Here is a 9,275-nt window from a genome sequence, read left to right on the forward strand (position 1 = left end):
CATCCCTGAACTAATTAGAGAGTTTCCACCATCCTTTCCAATTTACTCCTCCCTGAAGGAAGACAGCCTTTGGAATTAGAGAACTGAGCATATAGAGTTCTGCCCCTCATTCTTTTCTTTCGGACCTGCCAGCATGCCCAGAGGATACACGTGGCTCAATTCCCGATGCTATGTGGTGAGTATATGGACACAGGAATGCCTTCTAGGTCTGAGGAAGTCTATCTTCCTTTTTCTCTGCTGTCTGGTCTATATGCCATAAAACAACTACTCTTGGTAACCATGAGATATAGAATAGCTGTTGCTGAGAAGCCTCATGAAACTACATATCTAAATCCCACTAGGTACTATATTTTCAGTAATTTAATCTCTTTTGGTGCTCAGCTGCAGAATCAAGGGTAATAAGAGCGACTCATCACTTATTTCTTGTTTTATGTACACAATCACAAACATCTTCCCCACCCCACCCCCATTTTCATTACTAATTTACACAGAAACAATTCAGTAACGGTCAAATTTTTACTTTAATTCTAAGGTTATAGGATATTAATATCTATCTAATGATGATAGTGGTAGAATAAGAATGAACATAACTGTAAGATAAACACAGTGAGAAGATGAAATTTCTATGTCTTCTGACTGGGGATAGTTTAAGTTACGTGGGAGAGTTGTGTTGTGTTAGTTAAGGTCTAACTGAACTTTATTTTTGGCAGTGTTGGCATTGAGAACTCTACTGACAGAAGCATGTGCATGAACGCTGAGCGAACAAAGGGACTGACTGTGTTGTAAACTAGGAGCACATCCATTTCACTCTCTTCAATGATCCCCTCTATGGAACAGAATGAAAGCAGGTTAAAGTACTTTTTCCCCTTTACAGCTAGAATTCTGCATGTGGTTTCCATTGTATCCATGAGATTTACTTCCATAAAGTTTGGACATAAGAAATGTGACAGAGACCATCTTATCTGGCTGTGACAACCAACAAGAATGGTCTGACAGTGAAAAGGTGTGAGGAGAGACAAGGCAATTGATATCAGCTGTTGTAGCAGAAGCTCCAGATGGCAACTAGTGTTGTGACCTGGAAAGCAATTGTCCCTGAAGCCCTGACTTGCATCTTTCCTACCTTTCCATCAACTTCGTAAGCCCTTTATCCTCTATTGAATCAGTTTCTGCCTGAAATACCTAACATGTTTTCTATTCCCTGCCTGTAACATTGCTTGGTATACTATGATGGTAGCTATTAAGGAAACCTCAGTTTCCTCATTGTGAAGTGCCGATTATGATACATTATAAGATTCTTTGAGAATTAGAGGGAATGTATACAAAGTGCTGAGCTCTAATAAATACTCAATGAACAATTGCTATTTTCATCAACCTTCATTAATAATGCATTTTTGTTTGAATATAAAGGCATGAACACTTTCTAAATACTCTATTTTTATTGCTAGATCGAGAAGAATAATAGTACAGATAATTATAGTTTTTGTATTGCAGTCATTTCCACAAATTATAATTAAACAATTCTGTGGGGTCTGTTAAGACATTTCTTTGTGGCTTGTGTAATAATTTCTTTTCTCTCTACTTGCCATGTAATCCTTCCAGTTGTAAACCAGGTGGGAGAGATGGTACATTCCAGTTTCTACAGGGGTTACAATCAGCATGTCTTTGTTCATAAGGAGGTTCTGATTGAGAGGAAGGGAGAAGAAAACCTCTTATGTTGTTCACAGATTTGGAATTTTCCCTCCGGTAATTTATGCAGCAGAGACGTCACATTAGAGGGAAATGCCATTGAATTTATGCTTTGATTGTGTGTGTGTGGGGGGGGTGCTAGAGATCACAAACAAAGAAAAATTTTAAATATATCCTCCTACAATATAGTAAAGTCTAGAACTCAAAAATGCAGCTTCTTAATCTTTAAACTCACATTTTCGAGGAATCTGAAATCCATATTCCTCTGTAGTAAAGTAAGAAATAAAGAAATGTCTCTGCACACTCTGCATGACCTTGAACAAGCATCACTTCCAAATGGCCTGAGCAGCAGCAGGATTTATCTTCCACAGAGGTTTTTGTGCTGCCAGGTGGAAATAATCACTAAAAATAAACACCTCAGGTTTTGAAAACAGTGTTTGCCTTTTTATTGTGCTTACTCTGGTTCTGAACAGTTGATTTGTTCGGTACCCCACCAAGTCAGAGTAGGAGGACGAAGGGATGTTTGGGGTGGGATAAACTGTGACTTCCTCGAGTCTTTTTGGTTTACAAACTGATGTCAGCTTTATAAATAAAGCACCAGGAATTTCAAGAATTTTATTGTAAATATGTTGAGAATCCTCATTTCAGGATTTTTTTCTCTGCATTTCTTCTCTCTGAAAACTACTGATTTTTTAAGATTTATTTTATTTGGAAAAATATGCACATTTGTAGATATTAAACAACATACTCTTACAAAACTTAGTGGATCAAAGAAGAAATTACAAAGGAAATTTAAAATTATTTAGAAGTGAGTGAAAATAAAAACACAGCATACCAAGATATAGTAGTCACAATAAAAAACAATGTTAAAGAAAACATCCATTTACCTTTAAAAAAGATATCACACTGACAACCTAAATTTACAACTGAGGAATCTAAAATGAAAAGAACAAACTAAATCTAAAGCTAGGCAAAGGAAGGAAATGATAAAAATTAGAGAAAAGAAAAATCATACAAAGAATAAAAAAGTAATGAAAATCAATAAAACCAATAGTTGATTCTGCATAAAGATTAATAAAATTGAAAAAGCTTTAGCTTGATGGACTAAGACAAAGACAGAAAAACCAAACTACAAAAAGCAGAAATGAATGTGGGAACATTGCTAATGATTCTGCAGAAATGGAACGAACTGAGTAGAATTCCATTGTGTAACTGTCCCATAGTTGTTGTATCCACTCATCTGTTGATAGACACTTGGGCTGCTTTTGTATCTTGGTAATTGTAAATGACACTGCAATTAATATAGGGGTACTTATGTTCTTTTGAATTAGTGTTTTGGGTTACATCAGATGTATTCCCAGAAGTGAGATCACTAGGTCAAAAGGCACTTATTTTTAATTTTTGAGATATCCCCATACTGCTTCCACAGTGGCCACTCCAGTCTGCATTCCCACAAACAGTGCACAAGGGTTCCCTTTCTCCACACTCTCGCCAGTACTTGTTTATTGATTTATTGATGACAGCCATTCTGACAGGTGTGAGATGATATCTTATTGTGGTTTTAATTTGCATTTCTTTGATGATTAGTGACAGTGAGCATCTTTTCATATGTCTATTGGTCATCCATAAGTCCTCTTTGGAGAGGTGTTTATTCAGGTCCTTTGCTCATTTTTTTTAAGTTGGGTTGTTTGCTTTTTTGGTGTTGAGGTTTGTAAGTACTTTATAAATTTTGGATATTAACCCCTTAACAGATATATTGGTGAATATGTTCTCCTATTCTATGGTTTGTCTTTTTATTTTGTTGATGATTTCCTCTGCTGTGCAAAACCTTTTTAGTTTGATGTAGTCCCATTTGTTTATTTTATCTTTTGTGTTCCTTGCCAGGGGAGATATATCTGATGAATAATTTCTATTCGCAATGTCCAAGGTTTTGCTGCCTATGTTTTCTTCTATGATTTTTATGGTTTTGGCTCCAACATTTAAGTCTTTGATCCATTTTGAGCTTATTTTTGTGTGTACTGCAAGAAGGTGGTCTAGTTCCATTTTTCTGCATGTATCTGTCCAATTTTCCTAACACCATTTATTGAATAAACTATCTTTAGCCCATTGTCTAGGCTTGTTTCCTCTGTTGGATATCGATTGACTATAAAGGTGTGGGTTTATTTCTGAATTATCTATTCCATTCCATTGATCTATGGGTGGACCTGGAGAACATTATTCTAAGTGAAATAAGCCAGTCAGAGAAAGTCAAATACCATATGATATCATTCATATGCAGAATCTAACAAACAAACTGAACTAACAAGTAAAACAGAAACAGACTCATAGATGGAGAACAGATGACGGCTAGTGGGGGTCAGAGAAGTTAGAGGGTGGAGCAGAAAGAAAAAAGGACTCCACCATGGACATGGACAAGAGCATGATGGCAGCTGTGGGGAGGCTGGTAACAGGGGACTAAATGATAATGGAAAAAATACAATAAGGCAAAATCAATACAAAAAAATCAATAAAGATTAAATACAAAAATACAATGAAAAAAATTTAAAATAAAATGAAAAGGAATATTTAAGAGTATTACCAAAAATTATACATCAATACATTGGCTAACCTAGATAAAATGGGCAAATTTCTGGGAACACAATACCTACCAAGACTGAATCATGAGTAGGATGGACCATTGAGTATGATGTTCTATATGGGTTTTTCATAAATATCTTTTATTATTTTATGGTTAATTCTTTCTATCCTTAGTTTGTTGAGTTTTCTTATTATTAAAGGATGTTGAATTCCATCAAATGCTTTTTTACAATTGAGAGAATCATGTGATTTTTATCCTTCACTGACAGATACATAGAATAGACCTAATTCACTTTTGAACTTCTTTAGTCTGAAAACTACTATTATTTAACATTAGTAAATTATAGCCATTATCCTCTCTTGGACAATTATCTTTCCACTTTCTCTTTATTTCTAATTCTGAAATATCTTTTCTATATGTTAGATTTTCATTTACTACCTCACATGTTCATAAGTATTTTTATCTCTTTATCTCACTTTATTAGGCATAAACTACTAAATCTCTTCTCCAATTTACTATCCTTATTGAGTTGACTTTAATGTTCTATATATCTTTTCTTGTCATTGTTAGAGATTTCATTTGGCTCTGTCCAATATTTAGGTTTTTTTTATTGCCATACCACTTCCATTGTGGGGTTTGTACCTTCTTGTATTTAATAACTTTAAATACTAATATCTGACAGTCATGTGAGACTAGGGATCATTTTTATCCCTAGTTTTTAAATGTTAATTTTTATGTTTGCTTCATTTGTTGGCTCTTTTTGCACTGTGATTAATTTTTCATGTATTCTTTGAATTGTTTATTGTTATATCATCTCCAGTAAGGGTGGATTTTCTTTGTGGGAGTCTCATGTATTGTGGGCTATAGATACTGCTGGAACCAATGTTAACGTATCAACTTTTGTCTTCCTATCTCATGAGCAGTAAACGTTCAGAATTCACAGCATCTGATTTGGAACTGGGATTTTTATCTTACCTAGGCTACATTTTTTCCATTCATGGATGTGGTAATGACATGTTTCCTGCCGGATCTCTAGACCTGTGGTTTTTCTAAGCCAGTTTCTACAGGCATTGTAACCAATAGCGACATCAATACCTTTTGTCTTTGCAGAGGGTTGTATCTCAGCTCACCATCTTACAAGAAGACAAAACTACAGCTTCTGTTCCCACATGAGCTGCAATACTCCGATCTGTCAACTTTATTCCAGATCCCATACCTCTGAACTACTTCAGCAACAGCCTGAAGTTCTGTCGTAATGTTCCCCCATCATTTACGGCAACAACAAAATCCCATTTCTTTCTTCCTGGTGAGTTCAGCTGTTATTTTCCTAATATATTTTTCTCTTAAAATTCAGTATTCTTCCTGTAGAAGTACAGCATTTGTAGGAGTTTTGTAAGTACAGAGCAGAATAGTATTAGCAGAACTCGCTATATATAACCTATGTTACTCATTTAGTAATCAATACAGATATATTTGCAAGTCTTTGATTTTCTATGGTATTGTTTTTACCAGCTTAAACAATTTAATTATATTTTTGTATTCTAATATATACAACTAAATCCCTATTTTCGTTGTTTCCAGTGTTTTTCTTTCTCTCATAAATGTTTCTCATAAAAATATTGCAGTATACAATTTGTCACATATTCTGTAGAAAAAAATCAAAGAATATACATAAAATGATAACAGAGTAAAAAAAGTAGAAGCATCTAGAAAGTAAATAACAACAGTGAAGAAAGGAGTTAACAAATGTGAGAGAATCAACATGTTTTTCAATGTTCCAGCAATATCAAAAAGGCTTATTTGTTTTTTAGAAAGAGTCTTGTTGGTTTGTTTGTGGCAGCAATGAATGACCCAGAAAACGAAAGAATCTTCTAATAAACCAAGACCAAATTCCTTTACTGGCACCGCATCTCAGAATGTGACCTCTGTGCTCTCAGAAAAACATTAATATTATTGAAGTGTACATCACTTTCTCTCTTTCTTGCTGCCTTCTTTCTATTTTGAAGTGCCTGGCGGATGCAGTACATTACCATCCACCAGGCACCTGGAAATAGAAAGACATCATTTTATCAGTTTTGAAAAGGGGTAGCCGCAATGATTAGGGCACCTCGGCTGAAATGAAGATAAACTTGTTGGAACTAATCCCCTAAAGTGTTTATAACACCAGAAAAGTCAGAGTTGCTTATCAAAGCTGAGGCAGTTCAGCACTCTTTACAGCTTCCAGAACTCTCTTTTATCTTGAAAACATTAGACTGAATAGACATAGAAATATTACAAAAAACTCCCAGAAAAACTAAAATAAAATATTTTAAAAAATGAAAGAAGCAACAAACTAACTGCAAGCAAGAGCACAACACATAAACCCAAAAATAACAGCACTGGCTGGGTGTTCAGTTGGTTGGAACGTTGTGCCATATACCAAAGAGTTGCAGGTTTGATCCCTGGCCAGGGCACATGCCTGGGTTTCCGAATCGTTTGTCTCTCACATCAATATTGCTCTCTCTCTTTCTCCTTCCCACCCTCCCTCCATTCCTCTTGTTGGGTGAGGATTAAAAAAACAAGAATAATATACAAGATTCCAGACAAATTGCTAAAATAAAGGAGGGGAGCTGTTCGTTTCCTAATACCAATTTTCCTGGGCAAAAAAAAAAACCTCAATGACTTTCATTGGAACTACTCCATCCTCTTTACACTTAAGGTTTTCTTCATAAACCAACAGTAGACCCAAGTTCTTAATATCATTTTTGTCTGCTTCCTGTGGCCCAGGAAGAGCGGGTCTTCTAAGATATTCCAAGTTGATGATCATGTACTTTACATTTTATCTGAAGATCCTAGTTTTACTTTCACAGATAATGGAAAGCTAAACTGTCTTCATCTATCATGTGGTTAACTGATTTGCTTTTCAGTTCCACAAAATATTCTTCCTGTTTACTTTGAAGTTTAATTAGGTCCCTAGAGTTTTACATGAAATACAGCCCTGCTTAATCCACAGTAGACAGACACTCTATTTGGTCCATGGAGCTCAGACAGGGTAAGTGACTCACCAGCAGAGTCACGCTGTCCTCCCAGGTTATTCAGGAAAGCCCTCACGTGGGAGATAAATCCTGACCAATTCTGATGAACTTGAACTAGAAATAGAAAAATATATTTTTAAAGAGAAAGCAAGCAGACCATCCTACAAGAGAGAAATAAAAGTTTATACTTTTATTAGTATAATTAATTTAAAAAAATTTTAAATGTACTTTAAGATCAGATTCTACATATCAGTGTATCTTAGGTCATAGGAGTTTGAAGAAGTATGAGATCAGAGTGGGCTAATTTTACTCTTGGCTGCCCGCAGGGTAATTCTAAAACCATGTCTACTAAAAAACAATGCAGAACCCACTTGCTGAGAGCCTGGTAGGACTTACCCAGAATCAGGTGTGGACATTGGAATAAAAAACTCATCATTGATTCCTTTGTTCAGCCATCACTGGGAATCTCTAACCTCTGTTGTTGCAGAAGACCTTTGAGAAGGTATAACTAAATACAACCAATACAGGATGGATAGAGTTTTGGCTGGTAGATATAACAGCTGAGGAAAAATCAGACATTTCGGGTCAAGCATGAATGAAGACAGTGTCAGTGTTTTAAATATTTCCTATAAAGGCCATTCTGGCCACCTAGGAGTTTAAGAAAAATTTGCATGTTTCATAACCAATATTCCACTTCAACCTTTGCTCTCCTTTACATTTCTTGCTTTCCTATCATGGTTTATACTAAGATTTATATTCAGATTTTTCATTTATTAAGGATCTTTTCATGTAGCAGTCATCAAGACCTCTATATGACTTCTCCCTGAATCTGCCTCACTTCCTCGTATTGTGTATACACACACACACAGTCCATCCCAGCCAAATATTATTTAATTTTGTACAAAACTTTATTTTTTATGGTACTACAACCACCACCTACCATACTCCTGCATCCAGGGAAATGGAATACCATAGAAAAAGCTTTAAGAAAAATAGAAATCACCCAATAAAGACAGCTCTAGTTACGGATTATGAGTCTCCAACTCTTTTAGTCTAATTTACTTCCTGTATGAGTTTTTCAGAAATTCCTTATTACTTCCAGTTTGTGGTTCCCATTATCCTTACACACTACTTCACTTCTAGCTGTACTACCAATCTTCATACTCTTTCAAAGGTCAGCTCCAAATTGTTTCTCAATTAAGTTATACAGTATAGATCAAGGGGATTGAGAAGATGCAAATGTAGGTAGATAAGCACTGTACACACAACCTCTAGTCTCTGGTTGCCACTTAGAAACATTCCTCTATTAGATAGTCTCTGATTTAAGCTCAGAATGACCCCATGACATTATCTACTATTTTCCAGAAGTACTGGGAATTTACTTAACTACTTATTTCAGGTAGTTTTGTTCTCAAAATTACCTTTCTTGTAGATTCAGGTCATTTTACACTTATTTTTTCCAAATATGCTGTACATTAACTCTGAAATCTCTCCTCCAGAGCTTGACCATATAATTATGTTGATTGCATTCACACTTCTTTATTTGCGAAGTGCACCAGGTAATTGTAGAGGTGCAGCTAGTCTATGCTAGGTTCAGGCTCATTTACTGTGCTAATAAAAGGTTTAACCCTTTGGTATTGGCAGCTTAGTAGCTCTCGCTGCAGATGTGCCTAAATTTTGTAGCATAAAAGAGAATTCCTATCACTGGAGCTAAGTTAATAATCAAAAGAGAATTATTAATGTCATTTTTTAAAGATTAAGATGCTCAGATTTGCTGCTTCCATCTTTGGCCACCAGAGACACAGTTGCTAAAGTCAACTTAATTGGAAAATAGAACATTTTATAGTACTTAACAAACACAAAGAAAATCACATTTCAAATTTAAAACCTTCTATAGTCTACTAGGTATGGCAAATATAGCAGAACTTAAATAACAAGCTCTTATAAAGATAATTATAGTTATAATGGCTGAATATCAAGAATTATTTATGAACAAA

General features: G+C 35.2%; 1 long non-coding RNA gene across 1 annotated transcript; it reads right to left on the reverse strand.

Annotated features, from left to right (window-relative positions):
* Positions 1 to 4,789: 4,789 nt before the first annotated feature.
* On the reverse strand, positions 4,790 to 7,907 carry LOC119045087 (uncharacterized). Its single transcript, XR_005081730.2, has 3 exons — positions 7,675 to 7,907; positions 7,309 to 7,392; positions 4,790 to 5,626 (listed from the first exon to the last, which is right to left on the reverse strand). It is a non-coding gene; the product is annotated as an uncharacterized LOC119045087 (long non-coding RNA).
* Positions 7,908 to 9,275: the final 1,368 nt, after the last annotated feature.

This window comes from Artibeus jamaicensis, unplaced genomic scaffold, assembly GCF_021234435.1.
Source record: "Artibeus jamaicensis isolate MK-2021 breed Jamaican fruit bat unplaced genomic scaffold, CSHL_Jam_final contig_233, whole genome shotgun sequence".
NCBI lineage: Eukaryota > Metazoa > Chordata > Mammalia > Chiroptera > Phyllostomidae > Artibeus > Artibeus jamaicensis.